Source organism: Rutidosis leptorrhynchoides, chromosome 1 (assembly GCF_046630445.1).
Source record: "Rutidosis leptorrhynchoides isolate AG116_Rl617_1_P2 chromosome 1, CSIRO_AGI_Rlap_v1, whole genome shotgun sequence".
Taxonomy (NCBI): domain Eukaryota; kingdom Viridiplantae; phylum Streptophyta; class Magnoliopsida; order Asterales; family Asteraceae; genus Rutidosis; species Rutidosis leptorrhynchoides.
In genome coordinates, this window is record NC_092333.1 from 69,936,790 (window position 1) to 69,958,031 (window position 21,242).

The window sequence follows — 21,242 nt, forward strand, 5'->3', positions numbered from 1 at the left end:
AAATTGACAATGAAGTTAATCACAATTTCGACACCACAACTACCTAAGTGTGGGGAGATTCAAATGTTCTAACAAGAAAATGCTATCTAGAGTTAGTTGTTCTGTTCTCGTGTAGTTCCGAGAATGGAATCCGATTGGTCTTTTCCGCTAGCAGACACTAAAGAACTAGTTTTCTCCCTCCATTCTGAATTTTTGTTTTGTAGGTTTTTTTATGAAATTAATATGCATTTTAATTTAAGTTTTTAAAAACAAAAATTTACTTTATTTCATTAAGTTGAAAAAAAAAATGATTTCTAAAATTCGTCGTGAGTTGAAGACTAGGTCGTTGAGCCGAAATTACTTTACCCGAGGGCGGGGCGAAAAATTTTGTCATCATTATTTTTAATTTTATTGATTTAAAGTATGCAAAAAAAAAAAAAAAAAAAAAAATTTTGATTTTATAAATTTTTGAACGTGGGGTAATAAACCCAACTTTAAAAATATGTATATATGTTTGTATTTTATCATGTAAACAACAGGGTAAAACAACGCACTTTCAAAGACTAACATTAAGTTCAGCAAAAGCTACTGATTTTGACGACAAGATGCAAAACAACAAATGTGATATAATAGATGAAGGAATGAACGATGAGGCGAGCCATCTATCATTCGACGAGCTTTGTAATTACAAACTGGGTATTTTTAATCACTTTCCTACACTAATCACCCTCATGAATTTATAATTATAGTCTGATTTCATGCAAATGAGGGCATTGCATGATCTCAAGTGTGGGGAAGGGTTATAAATTCTCTCGGGTTTATACTTGGCTTATTTTCTAAATATTATGAAAATTTTAAAACTTTTTAACTAAATGAATTCAAAATCATGTTTATACATATTTATGAACGATAAAACTAGGTGTTAATGCCGAAATTATTGTTACCTCGGAAAGGACATAAATTGAGAAACAACTAAAACGCTTGAATTTATTTATTAAGATATAAAAAGACGTATGAAAAAAGCCAAGTGTGGGGAGAATGTACCAAGTTATTCAATTAAAAACTATCTATCACATGTTTTTGTATAAGATTATTGCAGGTACTTTTGCTTTGGACGATACTAATCAGTTTTACCCTGTTTACTGTAATACTTTTGAAAGAAAGATGGATCTACACGATGAATCAATTCCATCATTAAAATGAAGTAAAGTCTTCCGAAAAAGACACGCGCTTCTTGATTTAGGTCAAGAAGTTGTCATCCAGACCAGCTGTAGGTTGACGAAAAATCTAGAAAAGTCATCTCTAAAATCAGCAGGAAATCCACGGACCTCAGCATTAAACAGGGTCGCCAAGTGGTCAGATTTATCCTAACCATGAGAAGGATTTATCTCGTACAATGGGGGGGCACCGTGCAAATTAGCTGGATAAGACTAATGAATCAGATCCCCAGAAAGGATAATCTCCTTAAAGATTAAAAATCAGCTTTTAAGCCTGATATTAATCAATCCTTGAGATTGACCTTAAAGATTGAGAATTCAAACTCATGGAATTCAATGATATCTAAACTCGAGCTTGAACGAGAAAATATTTTGATCAAAATTGCAAACCGATTTGTTTTCTGAAAATCCATTTTCAATGCGTTCATTACCATTGAACGTAAAATCCTAGGAATTCACCTAGAATTCATTAGGTCACCTGAACCAAATTGGGTGACAACCGTAAGAACGATGGTTGCATAGCATGGTCGGAGACAGGACCTTGTGCCAGACCGAAAAATCATAGGATGATCTTTACTATCGCTCCTACCAAGGATAGTTCTAGCATCCGACACGTTAAAAGACCATAATCATCTGCATGTCACGGGACATTGCCTTAACAGTTTCTTGTTCATCGCTTTCCTTTACAACCGGACGGTAGTTTACCGAAAGGTAATATACGGAACAAGTAAACTGGATGTGTGCTTTCCGATACCGGGATAGCAGTGGATTACACGAACCTAAATGTTTTTAGCCAAAATATTGATCCACAAATATATTTTGCAACACCAATGGTGGATCAAATCAGAAAACTTATCTAGGGTAAAAGCTAGATTGAATTTTCAAAAGATCAAATGTTTTCATAAAGATCCTATTTCCTAAAGGATCTAAATTTTTATAGTCATGTGGGACTGTAAACCGCCTTTCAAATGTGCACTTTGCTTTGGAAACTGAAAGTAAATCGGCTATTTGATTGCAAGTGTCGTTGACCTAAACCCGAGGCAACTGTGGATGACACACCCACCTTTAACCATGGTTCTATTGTTAATATCATTGTTTATACCGCTCTATCAAAATCACTGATGTACAAAGTGTGAAAAATAAAGAAGTGATTCGTGTGATGTATTATATTATTTCAAGACTGTATTGCTTGAGGACAAGCAACGCTCAAGTGTGGGGATATTGATAAGGCTAAAAGGGAACATATATTTCATAGCAAAATCCCCCAAGAAAGATAAGATTTTAGTTGCAATTGTTCCATTTTCAAGTAATATTCGTTTATATTTAATAAGTGCGAAGACAAAAGGCGAAAACGAAGATTTGAAGACAAAAAGGTCCAAAAAGCTCAAAAGTACAAGATACAATAAAAAAGGTTCAAATTATTGATGAAGAACGTCTAAAAATGACAAGAGTACAAGTTACAAAACGCAAAGTACACGATATAAAATTGTACGAAAGGACGTTCGAAAATCCGGAACCAGGACATGAACCAACTCTCAACGCTCGACGCAACGGTGTAAAAATTACGAGTCAACTATGCACAAGAATAAAATATAATATTTAAATAATTCATAATAAGAATAATATTAAATAATAAAAAGTTGTTAATTGAGCATAGTTCAGGGGTCGTAAATGAAAATTCAATTTCTAATTTCGCCTATAAAAGGCTATGTAACGATCAATTGAAATATACATTTTTCTATCCTAAATCTATATATCGATCCATCTATCTATTATCAATATCTATATTCTATATCTCTATCATAATGTTAACTTAATAAGATATAACAATAATCTTAATTTTAATTTTAAATTATGATAATAATAAGATTTATGATAGAGATCGTTTGAGTGTGTAAGTCGAAATTCTGTCCGTGTAACGCTACGCTATTTTTAATCATTGTAAGTTATGTTCAACCTTTTTATATTAATGTCTCGTAGCTAAGTTATTATTATGCTTATTTAAAACGAAGTAATCATGATGTTGGGCTAATTACTAAAATTGGGTAATTGGGCTTTGTACCATAATTAAGGTTTGGGCAAAAGACCGACACTTGTGGAAATTGAACTATTGACTATTAATAGATGGGGGGTATTGTCTAATTGAGTGACAACTCATTGGAGTCTGTCGAACCTATCTTCAAATTAATAAACCTAATAATTAATAATGATTATGGTTGTCCTATTTAGTGATGTTCATATGGAATCTGTTATAATCATTTAATTAATCAATTGGGTTGGGTAATTGATTATTCATTCTGATCAAGTGGATGAATTAATATTCATAAACTAATTAAAACAGGGGTGGATTACATACAGTGATAACTGGTGTAATTGTTGACAGAAGTGATAACTGCGTCACAGTTTAAATCCTTAATCAGTTGGAATATTTGACTTCGGGTATAAGGGTAATTTGACGAGGATACTCGCACTTTATATTTATGACCGATGGACTATTATGGACAAAAACCAGATAGATGTATCAAATAAACCAGGACAAAGGACAATTAACCCATGGTAATAAATTAAAATCAACACGTCAAACATCATGATTACGGAAGTTTAAATAAGCATAATTCTTTTATTATATTTCTCATCGTATCTTTATTTACTGTCATTTTATTACTCGCAATTTTATTTTCTGTCATTTTATTTATCGCAATTTATTTTACGCACTTTAATTTTTGTCATTTATTTTTACGCTTAAAATCGACAAACCGGTCATTAAACGGTAAAACCCCCATTTTATAATAATACTACTACTTATTTATATATATATTTTTACAAATAAACTTAATAATATAGCGTTAACTTCACCAGCTCCCTGTGGAACGAACCGGACTTACTAAAAACTACACTACTCTACGATTAGGTACACTGCCTATAGTGTTGTAGCAAGGTTTAGGTATATCCCATCCGTAAATTAATAAAACTTGTGTCATATTTTGTAGTATTTTGTATTAAAAATAATACTATTTCGTACCCTCACGCTACATCATCAAAAGACCAAGAGCACGAAGAACATTTGAGAAAAGTGCTAGAGTTGTTAAGGAAAGAAAAACTGTACGCTAAGTTTTCAAAGTGTGCATTTTGGTTGGAAGAAGTTCAATTCCTCGGTCACATAGTGAACAAAGAAGGTATTCAGGTGGATCCAGCAAAGATTGAAATCGTTGAAAAGTAGGAAACCCCAAAAACTCCGAAGCACATACGCCAATTTTTAGGGCTGGCTGGTTATTAGAGGAGATTCATCCAAGATTTTTCCCAAATAGCAAAACCCTTGACTGTATTAACGCATAAAGGGAAGAAACTTGAATGGAAGGATGAACAAGAGAAAGCGTTTCAATTGTTGAAGAAAAAGTTAACTATGGCACCTATATTGTCATTACCTGAAGGGAATGATGATTTTGTGATATATTGTGACGCCTCAAAGCAAGGTCTCGGTTGTGTATTAATGCAATGAACGAAATGTAATTGCTTATGCGTCTAGACAATTGAAGATTCACGAGCAGAATTATACGACGCATGATTTGGAATTAGGCGTGGTTGTTTTTGCATTAAAGACTTGGAGGCACTACTTATATGGGGTCAAAAGTATTATATATACCGACCACAAAAGTCTTCAACACATATTTAATCAGAAACAACGGAACATGAGGCAGCGCAAATGGATTGAATTGTTGAATGATTACGACTTTGAGATTCGTTACCACTCGGGGAAGGCAAATGTGATAGCCGACGCCTTGAGCAGAAAGGACAGAGAACCCATTCGAGTAAAAGCTATGAATATAATGATTCACACTAACCTTACTACTCAAATAAAGGAGGCGCAAAAAGGAGTTTTAAAAGAGGGAAACTTAAAGGATGAAATACCCAAAGGATCGGAGAAGCATCTTAATATTCGGGAAGATGGAACCCGGTATAGGGCTGAAAGAATTTGGGTACCAAAATTTGGAGATATGAGAGAAAAGGTACTTAGAGAAGCTCATAAAACCAGATACTCAATACATCCTGGAACGGGGAAGATGTACAAAAATCTCAAGAAACATTTTTGGTGGCCAGGTATGAAAGCCGATGTTGCTAAATATGTAGGGGAATGTTTGACGTGTTTTAAGGTCAAAGCGGAGCATCAGAAACCATCAGGTCTACTTCAACAACCCAAAATCCCAGAATGGAAATGGGAAAACATTACCATGGATTTCATCACTAAATTGCCAATGACTACAAGTGGTTTTGATACTATTTGGGTAATAGTTGATCATCTCACCAAATCAGCACACTTCCTGCCAATAAGAGAAGATGACAAGATGGAGAAGTTAGCATGACTGTATTTGAAGGAAGTCATCTCCAGACATGGAATACCAATCTCTATTATCTCTGATAGGGATGGCATATTTATTTCAAGATTCTGGAAGACATTACAGCAAGCATTAGGAACTCGTCTAGACATGAGTACTGCCTATCATCCACAAACTAATGGGCAGAGCGAAAGGACGATACAAAATCTTGAAGACATGCTACGAGCATGTGTTATTAATTTCGGAAGCAGTTGGGATCGACACCTTCCGTTAGCAGAATTTTCCTACAACAACAGCTACTATTCAAGCAATGAGATGGCGCCGTTTGAAGCACTTTATGGTAGAAAGTGCAGGTCTCTAATTTTTTGGAGTGAAGTGGGGGATAGACAGATTATGGGTCCGGAGATAATACAAGAAACTACCGAGAAGATCATCCAAATTCAACAACGGTTGAAAACCGCCCAAAGTCGACAAAAGAGCTATGCTGACATTAAAAGAAAAGATATAGAATTTGAAATTGGAGAGATGGTCATGCTTAAAGTTGCACCTTGGAAAGGCGTTGTTCGATTTGGTAAACGAGGGAAATTAAATCCAAGGTATATTGGACCATTCAAGATTATTGATCGTGTCGGACCAGTAGCTTAACGACTTGAGTTACATCAACAACTCGCAGCTGTACATAACACTTTCCACGTCTCGAATTTGAAGAAATGTTTTGCTAAAGAAGATCTCACTATTCCGTTAGACGAAATCCAAATCAACGAAAAACTTCAGTTCATCGAAGAACCCATCGAAATAATGGATCGTGAGGTTAAACGACTTAAGCAAAAGAAGATAACAATTATTAAGGTTCGATGGAATACTTGTAGAGGACCTGAGTTCACCTGGAAACAAGAAGATCAGATGAAGAAGAAGTACCCGCGCTTATTTCCAGAAGATACGTCAACAACTCCAACTGCTTAAAATTTCTGGATGAAATTTATTTAACGGGTAGGTACTGTAGTGACCCAAACTTTTCCATGTTTATATATATTAAATGATATTGTTATTTACATTATTAAGTGTTTCCAACATGTTAAGCAATCAAACTTGTTAAGACTTGATTAATTGAAATAGGTTTTATATAGACAATTGACCACCCAAGTTGATCGGCGATTCACGAACGTTAACACTTGTAAAAACTATATGATGACATACATATGGATATATATATATATATATATATATATATATATATATATATATATATATATATATATATATAGTTAATATGATATTATGATAAGTATGTACCTCATTAAATATTTTAACAATGAGTTATATACATAAGAATGAGACTATTGAATTAAGAAACTTGAAAACGGTATATATAACGATTATCGTTATAACAATGTCTTACTAATTACATATGAATCATTTTAAGATATTGATACACTATATATAAACATGATAAATGATAAGTAAACATATCATTAAGTATATTAACAATGAACTACATATGTAAAAACAAGACTACTAACTTAAGGATTTCGAAACGAGACATATATGTAACAATTATCATTGTAACGACATTTAAATGTATATATATATATATATATATATATATATATATATATATATATATATATATATATATATATATATATATATAACATATTAAGATATATTAATATATCATAATATCATGATAATATAATAATTTAACATCTCATTAGATATAATAAACATTGGGTTAACAACATTTAACAAGATCGTTAACATAAAGGTTTCAAATCAACATTTACATGTAACGACTAACGATGACTTAACGACTCAGTTAAAATGTATATACATGTAACGTTTTAATATGTATTCATACACTTTTTAAAGACTTCAAAACAATTATCAAAGTACTTCTACTTAACAAAAATGCTTACGATTACATCCTCATTCATTTTCATCAACAATTCTACTCGTATGCACTCATATTTGTACTTGTACAATACACAGCTTCTAAATGTATTTACTATTGGTATATACAATCCAATAATCAGCTCTTCGCAGCCCATGTGAGTCACCTAACCATGTGGGAACCATCATTTAACATCTAGCATGAAATATCTCACAAAATTACAAACTAATGGAGCCTATATGGAAGACTAACATTCACGTGAATGAGAGGTACCACAAACACATTCACTTTGCAATTTTCTTGAATCAAACTACTCTCTCTCAAGTATTCTTCCTTTGTTCTAAGTGTTCTTCATCATCTTCAACAAAATCTAGTCAATCTAGTTCATAAATCCATACATAAACCAAGTTATAAAACAACTACTCAAGAACACACCAACAACACTTCCAAGTTTGCTAACTTACTTCCAATCTTGCAAATCCACTTTGAGTGATCATCCAACCTCAAGAAATATTTCTTATTTACATTAAGATATCTTTCTAATATAAGGTAATACTGATATTCAAACTTTGATTCAATTTCTATAACTTTAACAATCTTATTTCGAGTTGAAATCTTACTTGAACTTGTTTTCGTATCATGATTTTGCTTCAAGAACTTTCAAGCCATCCAAGGATCCTTTGAAGCTAGATCTATTTTTTTCATTTCCAGTAGGTTTATCCACAAAACCTGAGGTAGTAATGATGTTCATAACATCATTCGATTCATATATATATATAACTACCTTATTCGCAGGTTTAAACTTGTAATCACTAGAACATAGTTTAGTTAATTCTAAACTTGTTCGTAAACAAAAGTTAATCCTTCTAACTTGACTTTTAAAATCAACTAATCATATGTTCTATATCTATATGTTATGCTAACTTAATGATTTAAAACCTGAAAACACGAAAAACACCGTAAAACCGGATATACGCCGTCGTAGTAACACCGCGGGCTGTTTTGGGTTTGTTAATTAAAAACTATGATAAACTTTGATTTAAAAGTTGTTCTTCTGGGAAAATGATTTTTCTTATGAACATGAAACTATATCCAAAAATCATGGTTAAACTCAAAGTGGGAGTATGTTTTCCAAAATGGTCATCTAGACGTCGTTCTTTCGACTGAAATGACTACCTTTACAAAAACGACTTGTAACCTGTATTTCTGACCATAAACTTATACTTTTTCTGTTTAGATTCATAAACTTAAGTTCAATATGAAACCATAGCAACTTGAATCACTCAAAACGGATTTAAAATGAAGAAGTTATGGGTAAAACAAGATTGGATAATTTTTTCTTGTTGTAGCTACGTGAATATTGGTAACAAATCTATATTAATCATATCCTAGCTAACTCATATTGTATTATACATGTATTCTATTATATTATGTAATCTTGGGATACCATAGACACGTATGCAAATGTTTTGAAATATCATATCGACCCATGTATATATATTATTTGGAACAACCATAGACACTCTATATGCAGTAATGTTTGAGTTAGCTATACAGGGTTGAGGTTGATTCCAAAAATATATATACTTTGAGTTGTGATCTAGCCTGAGGCGTGTATACACTGGGTCATGGATTGATTCAAGATAATATATATCGATTTATTTCTGTACATCTAACTGTGGACAACTAGTTGTAGGTTACTAACGAGGACAGCTGACTTAATAAACTTAAAACATTTAAACGTATTAAAAATGTTATAAATATATTTTGAACATACTTTGATATATATGTACATATTTGTTATAGGTTCGTGAATTGACCAGTGGTCAAGTCTTACTTCCCGACGAAGTAAAAATCTGTGAAAATGAGTTTCATTTGCTCCCTTTTTAAATGCTTTTGCAATATATTTTTGGGACTGAGAATACATGCCCTGCTTTTATAAATGTTTTACGAAATAGACACAAGTAATCGAAACTACATTCTATGGCTTGATTATTAAACCGAATATGTCCCTTTTTAGTCTGGTAATCTAAGAATTAGGGAACAGACACCCTAATTGACGCGAATCCTAAAGATAGATCTATTGGGCCCAACAAGCCCCATCCAAAGTACCGGATGCTTTAGTACTTCGAATTTATCATGTCCGAAGGGAGTCCCGGAATGATGGGAATATTCTATATGCATCTTGTTAAGGTCGGTTACCAGGTGTTCATCATATGAATGATTTTTATCTCTATGTATGGGATGTATATTGAAATATGAAATCTTGTGGTCTATTATTACGATTTGATAAATATATAGGTTAAACATATAACTCACCAACATTTTTATTGACGTTTAAAGCATGTTTATTCTCAGGTGATTATTAAGAGCTTCCGCTGTTGCATGCTAAAATATGGACAAGATTTGGTGTCAGCATGTTTGTATAATATTGTTTAAAACTGCATTCGAGTTTTACTTTATTGTAACATATTAATATTGTAAACCAATATGTATTGGTAGTGTGTAAGTGTGATATTTTTAGATTATCATTTCTGGATAATCTAGGTGGAGTCCTTTTAACCTTGTCGATAAAATAAAGGTTATGGTTTGTTTTAAAAACGAATGCAGTATTTAAAAATGTCTCATATAGAGGTCAAAACCTCGCAACGAAATCAATTAATATGGAACGTTTATAATCAATATGAACGGGACATTTCAGGTTGCAGGCTTGTAAAGCTTATTCAAGTGGCGTCACCCCTGCTATTCTTCTCTCTGAACTTTCGCAGGTTTTAATTTATTTATAAATATGTTTAATTTACAAATTTGAATATAATAATTTATTTATAGTATAAAATTTTTTAAAGATTACAACTTGATACAAATTGACACTACCCATTAAGTTTGTAAAGCTTATTTAAGCTAGAATTTGTTAAAATTTTACTCAGTATACCTTTATTTTCATATAATATTTTAACTACTTGTTGATGTTCTAATGCTTGAATTCTTATGCATGGGTTGAGAATCAAAGAGGAGGGTATACAAAGAAGAAAAGGACGAAATGTATTGATCAGATGATATAGAAGCATAAGAGAGGAAAGCTTCCAAACACGATTACTATCGATTCTATATACGCAAAGAATTTCTTGTCGTTAACTAGTGTTCTTGAGGTTGTCATAGTTGATGCTTCTCTTCTTCCAGGAACCTTATTCATTAATCTTCACGGCCATTAGATCAAAGATTAAATTTGGTGGTTTTTGAGGGCAGAAGGAAAACAAACAGAAATTAGGGTTTTGAATCGAACTCAATTTGGGAATTGAGTTTTAGTCAGGTATTAAAATGGTTACTTTTCTGTCACGTGACTTGCACATGTACTTGTACTAACGAAGAGTTTAACGGAAGTTAAGTCAGGGACTAATTTGGGGCGTTATTTGACTTTTAAGGATTATGCAATTTTGTTAACACATGGACGATTTGGGAAGAAAAAAACATAAACACAAGGAAGATTTGAGAAATTTTGTCTAAAATATATAATTAATTAATTTTTAAAACGCTAAGACAAACACTCCTAAGTAGTGTTATAAAAAAAACCCGATTAATTCTCGATTACTCATTTTTAAGAGCAGTTTGGTCCGATTTTTCAACATTCATTTAATTAATCGGTCAATATCGATGGGCCAAGATCGAATTTCGTAATCAAAGTCAAAATTGGTCAATATTTTAACATGAATTTAAACTAGAAATAGAAAGTGTTTGAACAAATGAATGATTTAGACAATTATGTTAAAGTTTATGTTTATATTTATGATTTTCTTCTATATTTACGCATATAATTTTTGAAATTTAATATTTAAGTATATAAAGTACAATTCGATTAATCTCCCATTAATTTCCGAATTTGCGATTACTCATTCCAAAGTCTCGACTGATTGATCCATGAATAACGAATTTTTCTTCCTTGCTCCTAAGTGAGCGAGCTAGGATCCTTATGTCATGTCAGATTTGTTCTTCAAATAATTTTACTAGATGTTCATGTACTAATAAACTTATATAAGCCAAATGATATATCCACGTATTTTTCTACAAAAACATCTTTACATATGATCTTGGCCCAATAGTGTAAAGAATAGGGTAGTTTCTTTGATGGGCTAGTAAAACGCGGCTTGTTGCCTCTTTCGTCGGCAATTCTTATTAGTAGCGGGCCGTCAAACGTGTTGTGATATTCGATTAATTCAAGGTTGGGTAAGGAGCTCCATCGAGATATGGTTAATGGTCAATGATCAAATCGGGTCCCAAGTAGCGTAAAGGGCGAAAAGCTTCTTCCGAGGATGCTTGGTGTTCCTCTTATTTTGGTTTGTTTGTACTTTGCTTATTGGTTTTTTTTTTTTTTTTTTTTTTTTTTTTTTTTTTTTTTTTTTTTTTTTTGGTTTTAGTTTGATCTTTGTTAATCTAGCTATTGTTTTACATTGCTTTAGTCACTTGTGTTTGTTTCCGGTTTGTAGTTTGACATTTGTTTTCATTCATTAGACTAGTAGGTAAGCGGTTGCTTGTTTCATTGTTGGTAGTAGCGTTTTTATAGTTTCAAGCCTTTCCCTCAAACAGTCAAACTTATACCGAGATATTTTCGTTTTGGGAGGTGATATTTTCAACATTGATTTTACTTGTTCCACCATAATTGTCTATATTGCCCTTAATGAAAGACTTACACAAATTATTTAAAATTTTTTATTATAATTCATTGAGGGGTATTTAAGAAAGAAAGTATTAAATTATGTTGGAACAAGTAAAAGCAATGTTGAAAATATGAACTCCATCTGTTGTTTTTGGTTGCTTTCGTTGAATGTACTTCTCGTTTCTTTTATTTTTTATTAATTAATTAAATGGCTATTAATTTCTAGTGAAAATGAAAATGTATTGAAACACGTGAAAGTATACTACTCGCCCAATTTAGTTTCCAAAAACCGTACCAAAATCATTCATCTTCATCTTTCAGTGCTGTACTTCCAAATCCTAAATTTTGATTTACATACATACAATAGATCAGATCAAATCAATGAAGCGAAAAAAGTGGTCAGAGGCTGAAGAAGTAACACTTCTCACCAAATACTCCAACCTCCAAACATCTGGAACCCTAGCCAAGCTTAAAACCAGAGAAAAAAAATTCAAACCAATCGCCGAACATGTCAATTCCGTTCATCATCTCCGTGATCCGGTCAATTTCCCGTTCAAGTGGTCATGGCGTGACGTGTCAATTAAAGTTCAAAACATGCGTCATCAGTATTTAGGAGTTAAGCAAAAAATTAGGGTTCCTGATACTACTGATGAGTTTAATTGGGAGGATGGAGATGATCATTGGGAGAATTTCATGAAGTATAAACAAGTTTTCGGTGATATTGAACTTGAAATTAATTATAATAATAGTAATCATAAGAGGTGTATTGATGATGTGTGTGAGGATTCTGAATTTCTAGGGTTTAATGAATCGGGGAGTAATAATGCTGATGAGAAAAAGGAGAGTAATGATGATGATTCGGATGCGAAGAAATTGCGAAAGGGGATTGGTGGGAGGATGTTAGGGTTAGTTAGTGCACAAGTTTTGGAATTGAGAGATGTTGCGATTAGAAGAGAAGATAAAAGAAGGGAGAGGGAATGGAGTAGAGATGAATGTGGTTTAAAGAAAATGGCAGACGAAAATGGTGTTAGAGAATTGGAGTTGTTGGAAGAATGGCGGGAATTTGATGACGAGAGGCTGAGATGGCGGATGGAGGTGGAAGAAAGGTGGGAAGAAGAGGAGATGAAGTTTAGGGAGAAGATGGTGAGTATGCAAATGGAGCATGAGAAACAAATGATGGAGTTACATGCTAATGCTTGCCATAATCAGATGCAGATTCTTGGTGTTATGGGTCGGTTTTTTGGTCAGTTTTTTGGGTCGGCTGCAGGTGCGAATGATGGGTTGTTGGGAACTTTGGGTTCGCAGCATCATTCGATTTCAAGGGGATTGGATGATAATGGGAAGCCAGATACTACTTCACCTTCTGAATTTTTCTGATAACTTTGTAGGTATGTATGATTTTGTTAAAGCTCATGTTATTACAAATGTCTGTTGTTGTAAGATTGCTTTCTGATAATTGGAAAATATTTGGTTTTATTAACTGTTTATAGTGCCTTTTTTTAATTATTCTTGATGATAAATTGGTTCTTCAATTTGGTTTCCTGTTGCTGCCTTTACTTTTGAATCTTGATACTGATTTGACTTGTGATCCTAAAATGCAAGAAAAAAATCTAAGATTTATGTATTCAGTTACTTGGATTAATATTTGTATGTTACAATCTAAATTTCTGGCCTTGATATAATGTGTTCATCAAATCTTTTTTAAACTAGTATTACTAAGATAATAGTGAAAAAGGTTTTAGCAACATTACAAGATCATGTTCCTTTGTTTTACCCAGAAACTTGTCAACAAGAAATGATCATTCCAAATCTTTCAGAAAAACTATAAGTAAAAGCTTATCATCCACTTAATTGCTATGACCAATATTTAAGTTTATTCAGTGATCAAAATATATATTTCATTTCGCACAATCCAACTAATGTGAAATTTGAAAACATATATCATACATACAACTATTAGAATGTAAAGTTACATAACCTAAAATCATATCAGACATTATTATTCGTTGTCGTTATAAAACATTTAAAACTACAATAGTAAGATCCTTAAAAACTTAGTGTGGCTTGTTGTCTGGTAATCCCATATTAGCACTACCTGAGTGAGACTCCCATTCACTGGAAGCATATGGGATTAATGGGACTTGATAAAGATCAGATTGCTCAACTTCAAGGATTAAGCTTTTAGATTCTTCATTTGTTTGTTGTTGAACCCAAGGATGAGTTTCAGATTTTTTCAAGCTTTCTAACTCCATTGCTACCTCTTTCATTGTAGGCCTATCAATCCCCTGTAAGTTAACACATCTCTTCACCAGATCAGCAACTTGTTGTATCTGTTCAAAAGTACCCTCACGCAGAACGCGTGGTTCAACAATTTCAAACAAGCGGTTTTCTTTAATCGCCTTAACAAAGTACGTTGCTAAATTCTTTTCTTCATTGGTTCTATTTGCGCAAAGAGGTTTTTGGCCCGTTATGAGTTCTGCAAGTACCAATCCAAAGCTATATACATCACTTTTTTCGGTTAATTGGCTTGTGTAAAAGTATTCAGGATCAAGATATCCTAATGTTCCTTGAACGAGTGTAGTCACTTGGTCGTGATCTAACGGGACTAATCTAGAGGCTCCAAAATCTGAAATTTTGGTGGTGTAGTTTTCATCTAACAATATATTAGTAGACTTAACATCTCTGTGGATGATAGGCATAGTGGCTTGTGAATGAAGGTACCCAAGTGCATCTGCTGTTTCAGTAGCAACTCTCAACCGATTATCCCATGATAACCAACTCATTCCACCCAAATTATTATCATATAGGTGATAATAAAGGGTGTTATTAGCAATAAATTCGTAAACTAGTACCGGGACTTCCTCTTCTAAACAGAAGCCTAATAACTTTACCACATTTCGGTGAATGACTTGTGTAAGGATCAATATTTCATTGATAAATTGCTCTGTTTGGGTCCCGTCAATGAGTTTAGACTTCTTTATTGCAACAACACTGTTATCTGCCAAAATCCCTTTATACACTATGCCATAACCACCTCGCCCAATAACTCGCTCCTCAGAATAGTTGTCAGTTGCTTTTAAAAGTTGTCCAGCACTGAACATAATCACTGCGTCCCTAGTCCCTAGTGCACTAAGCTTTTGTTTCAAAAATGCGCCCCCATTTTTCTTAAAGAACTTTTCGCGTAGCTTCATTAGATTTTTCTTTCTCATTCCAAAGAAAACAGCAGTTACTCCACATATTGTTACCACCAAGCTGAACACTAGAGCTACATGTGAAAATTGAAAAGTAAAGGATATCAAATTGCATGATAATGTGATGTGATATAGAAGGATAGAGCACATCGAATTCTATTAAGAACTATACACCCATCTTTCCCCCAATGGATTTGCTTATTGTTGAGGTGTGAATGAGCTTAAACAAACAAGGAAGAAACGTGGAAGCTGGCACTAGGTGGAGATCGCGACCGCGATGTATGGGGTTGCGATCGCGATGCTAGGGCGACCAGGAAACTTTCAGATTGTTATTTACTTGTTCTCTAAGCTATTTTTCCCCTATAAATAGGGCCCTATGTGACCCTATGCTATGTGCACGAAATTAATAGCGAAAGTTCTCTGGTTTGCACCCGTGGAGTAAACCCTTCTCCGTGTTTTGAAGTTGGGATATAATCACGTTAAATCCCGAATCGTTTATTTATCGTTATGCTTTAATTATTCGTTTATCGTTCGTGGGTAAATGATTGGTTTAAATCACTTGTCTTGTTAGGGCCTTCCAAATTCCTATCAAGTGGTATCATAGCCAGGTTCGGTTTTACGGGCACGATGGCGAATTGGAAGCAAGAAAAAAAAAAGATCGATGGTGCTGGAGGTTTTCGACTCGCGATCGCGAGACCTTTGGTCGCGATCGCGAGGTCTAGTCAGCCAGGTTCGGTTTGTTCTTTTTTTTTAAACGACGGTTCTAGGGATTTTGTTTGCAACATGTATCGAGACCATGTGACTTAGCTGGTCGCGATGAACTCATGGATATGTTTATGTATCCGGAAGAGTTCATCACACATGATTCGGGTATCGGTTCTTGGAAGTCATTTTGTAATCGGGACGCTGATTGCATCATGATGTTGATTTTTTTCGCGAAGCGTTACGGAGTCAAGGCCGGGTCGATGGGTTCGTTGCGGAGAGATTCTTCGGGAGATCCGGGTGTCGGATCCGAGGTCATGTCAATGATGTCACAAAGTCAAACCAAGGTCAACTCATGAGTTTCACACATTCGTTTAGCCAATTAACGTTTACTAGTTTAGTTATCGTACTTTTTCGCAACGATCATGCAATCGGACAAGCATAGTTTACAAATGACACATCAACCAATTTTGAGAATCTTCATAAGTTCATGTCATAAGCTTTCTAAAAAGATCAAGCACGCTATCATACGATTCCTAGAACTCACGTAGCATGCAAAATATTCAAGTTCAGTTTCTGTTTGCGCATCAGTTTCATTTTAATTCTCATTTAGTCTAGAAAATAGCAATTAACAAACGGCCAATTGGAGATGGTTCTTAACACCTCAAATTATCAGTGGTAAAAAGATCAAAGAAAACAATGTAGCCGATTTGTACAGTTTTGACCAACAAGTCGGATTTTCTGATTTAGCCAGAATTCAGACCTTCGGTTTCGGCGCGCATATAACACACAGTAAATAAGACTTTCAGAGCCAGACATACAAACAAGATATTCTAAGCAATATACATTTAAGAACATATCAGAAGCACAAAGTCCAATTCAACTTCTACTTTATGCTAGACAATTATTTGTGCAAACTAGACAGATCTGATCTTATTCAGGTAGTCGTTTTTGGGTTCGAATATACAAGCATCTATAAACAATTAGCATGTGAAGTCTAAATGAAATGTCAAGTACTAATCATGCACTTTAGATAATACAAAAGCTTAGTTAGCAAAAAGCATGTTAAATGGTCGTTTGGTCTATGAACAATTCACTAGTCAACACGTTGTAACACGAACATTCAAGTAATCATAAAACGATTTTTAAAAATTCGATTACTATGATATCCTAGTCGATTTTTTGTGTTTTTCAATTCTCTATCCATCTAGCATCAGTTTATAGGCAATTCAAAACACACAAATAGCGATTTTTTGATTTATAGCATAATTACATACCGAAACTTCAAACGAGCATAACTTAAGTTATACAAAACCAAATCATGCGATTCAAGCGAGCAAACTCAATAGTTTTTCGATAGCTATCCATCCAAACACTTTTCAATTATAGAAAACAAAGTCACAAAACCAGTAGCATAGCAATACAATTCGTGATTAAACCCTAACTCGTAATTCGGACAATATAACGACTAATTACATGTACAAACGCGACCAATTGAGCAATAGAACATCTATATTTTGTGATTAACAATTAAATCTGGAAAATAGAGTTTTTAAATCATACCATAATTATACAATTGTTGGTATAGATGTGTAGATCACGATGAGAAGAATCCAAATTTGCAAACGATTTTATGATCAAGCAATTGTTGAAGATGTTCTTGATGTATGTAATAACAAGTAGTAAGAGCTATGTTTGGAATAGAAACACCAATAGCCTAGTATGTTTAGTTGCGGTTAAGAGAAACAAAAGGGAATTTGATTTGTGTTTAAATTATGTATATGTCTATATATAATAAGATGAAAGGTAATGAGGTGGGGTTATTTTGATTGAATGAATCAATAATGTGTTTGTGTGGTTGATTTGGTGTCTCACACAAACAAATATGATAGGGAGTGATTGGAAATGGTGGGGATATGGGTTGGAATCTTGAGATGGAAAAGAAAAAGAGTAATTGGGTGCATGTATCTAGTTGTATCTAGGGACGACAATGACCACCCGATCCGGTAGATATCCACCCGATCCACCCGCTTCGTGATGGATATGGATGAACTTAAATGGATATGAATACGGATATGGATGAACCTAAATGGATATGGATATGGATGAAAAATTTCATTCATGGATATATCCATTTACACCCGAAATACATATAAAAATACATAAATATAGATATATGTTTACATATTTACTATTGCAAATTTATATATCGTTAAATTTACATTTTGCTTTCAACTTTATAATAAAAAAAAACTATAAAATATTATAATAAAATGCATATATCTAACAAAACAAACATACAAATTACATATTTAATTTTTCATAATCTATTTTAATAGTAAATTCAACAAATTGTGTTTTATATTCGATGAGAGTTACATTTTCTTGTAGAGAGATTTTAATTATATCATGCTATATTTATTTTTGCTATACTACGTTTTTGTTTTTATCGCATGTTAGGAAATAATATAACATTATTAGAATATTCAATGGACATCCATTAACCCGTTTAATCCATTGGATATGGATATGGATGGATGACCTGAAATTAAATGGATATGGATATGGATATGAATGAACAAATGCTAAATGGATATGGATATGGATACGGCATCACCCGATCCATATCCGATCCATTGCCACCCCTAGTTGTATCTAGTTGTAAAGTAAATAATAATATAATAATAATAATAAACGTGTGAATAAATATAGCAGCTTCTTATTTGTTATTTATTTACTGACAGTTTTATCACGGGTGATATTTCGTGCTCTGTTGCTAATCAGTTACGGATAAAAGTATTCGGAAAAATCTCATCTTTTTATATTAAACACATTTATTTATTTCGGTCATTTACTGTTTAAAATCATTCATAAAAACTTGATCGATTATTAGCGCTCAATCCCAAGTAAAATATACGGAGTGTTAAAACTCAACTTAAGGTATTTAAATATATTTTTAGCAAGCCTAAAATTTATATAATTTAATTACGGATCAGCGTTATTTTTATATTCTCAAAATTTCGTATTTTAGCTTGTTTAATAACGATCGAATGATCAGCGTTTTAATATTATTTAACAATTACAGTCGAAACACATTATATTTATATAAATACATTTTTAATAATAAGTTTTAATTATATCTTAAGTTATTTTTCATAATAACTAAATCATATAATAATTTATTAATATTTTTAAAATTATTATATATAATTATTATTTATATATAATTATTTATATATACATATCTATTTACAAATAATTATTCGTGAATCGTCGAAAATGATCGAGGTTAAATGAATGTATGAAAACATTTCAAAATTGTTGATACTCAGGATAACAGACTTTGCTTATCGTGTCGAAAATATTAAATCATTTAGAGATTTAAATTAAAAATAAGTCAAAATTTTCTGGGTCGTCATAATGTAGACTCACCTTTGAAAAGCTCGAAATGAAAACTAAGAAAATAGCTTGTACGGTTTACTGCCGAATAATGCAACCTAGGTATATACGTATTTAGGTTGGTCAATATTTGTATCTCATACAATAGCGGTTTCATAGAGTAAGTTGTCCTATTGCTCAGACCGACGCGTTTCAAAGTAAAAGTCAACACATAGTCAACTAGTTCATGCAAGTCAACCAAAGTGAAATCAAAAGTCAAACTTGGTCAAAGTGGTCAACCAAAGTCAACACATCAGTAGGTTCATGTCAAAGGTTGGTCAAATAGTCAAACTTGGTTCATATCATGCATTTTCAGTTTCGGTTTCAAGTTTCATCGATTTCCGACTTCATTGTCATACCACATGTTAAGTAGTGTACAACTAAGACACGTATGAGCATATGACAAACAAGCTTCACTTAAAACATGTAACTGTTCATTAGTCAACATATAACCATTCACGGTTTCAAAATTATACTCTTAGCATGAAACACATAATCGTATTCACAAAACACGTTACACGAAATCTGTTTCAATCTGCGCATCAATCTCGAAATGGTCATAACCGGAGCTAGGAACATGTAAATCAAGCTAGGTCAGTGGCTAAATTTCAAGGACAAGTTAAAATACCACATATCAAAAGATGAGGCATTTTTGTTTATCCAATTGGTACAGTTTATTCATGCATGTTAGACGTTCTGTTTCAGCTCAATTCAGTAGTTATCAAAACTATGGCCTTATTGTGCATAATGTATCAGGTTTCAAGGTTTACAATAAACTAGACTTTTGTCACATAACATATAAAGAATAAATATCCAGAAGATCAAGTCCTAAAACTACTCACAACTCAACTTATAGGGCTAAAGGTGCATACTTGACAGATTCAGACAGAATACAGGTTATCGTTTTCGCATGCACATTACGCAAGCTATACAAATCCATATAACACAAGGCCTAGATGAAACGTTATCTACAACATATGAATTTTACAGATATGTAAAGATTTGATTCAATATCTCATTTCAAATTGCTTTTAAAATTTATTTTAAGTTACCGAGCAAATCAGTTTTGTCAAGAACATTCGTTTAAGCATAGCATGAGCTTTACAACTCAAAATAGCATTATATCCTAGTCTAAATTGAATGTTTTTGAATTCTTTACACAATGGTGATCAGTTTATAACTCAATTCCATACCCATTTTTCTAGAATTCGAATAAATCACATATTCATCAACAAAACTTCATTTAATCATAACTTGCACATACGTTAACGAAAATACGCAAATCCAAAGCCTAAAATTATTAATTTTTCGAGAGGATTCTAAATATGTAATAATATTTAAGATTCAACAAAGTTAAGTTTCTGTAATCATGCAAAACAAATTCGGGATTAACCCCAATCACATCAAACGAACGAATTAACGCAAGCAATTTACATGTACACGTATAGAATTGAGCAATAGACATCATACACTAAGAAACTTGATAAAAATCAGATTTATAACAATTAGGGTTCATAGAATTATACCTTAATCGAGCAATCAATGGACGTTACTAGATGTAGAACGACGTGTAGAACAACGTTTATGTTCAAGGTTTTTGCTAATTTTGAGTTTTTAATGGTGTTCGATGATGATGGTGGTCGACGGTTGTAAAGAAGGAGAGAGGGAGCAGATGTCGATCATTATTAGGTTAGAATGGGAGTCTGAATGATTTACTTGCTAGTTATACTTTAGATTAGGGCCTAATTTTATCACTAGTGAACCATTAAGCCCAAAATTATAAACCAAGGGAACCCCCTCTTGTGGATTTCGACCATGGGCTGTAAAAGAAGGCTCCTT

At 33.0% G+C, this 21,242-nt stretch overlaps 1 pseudogene; it reads right to left on the minus strand.

Annotated features, from left to right (window-relative positions):
- Positions 1-14,126: 14,126 nt before the first annotated feature.
- Positions 14,127-21,242, minus strand: part of LOC139881766 (wall-associated receptor kinase 2-like) — a 137,286-nt pseudogene continuing 130,170 nt past the window's right edge.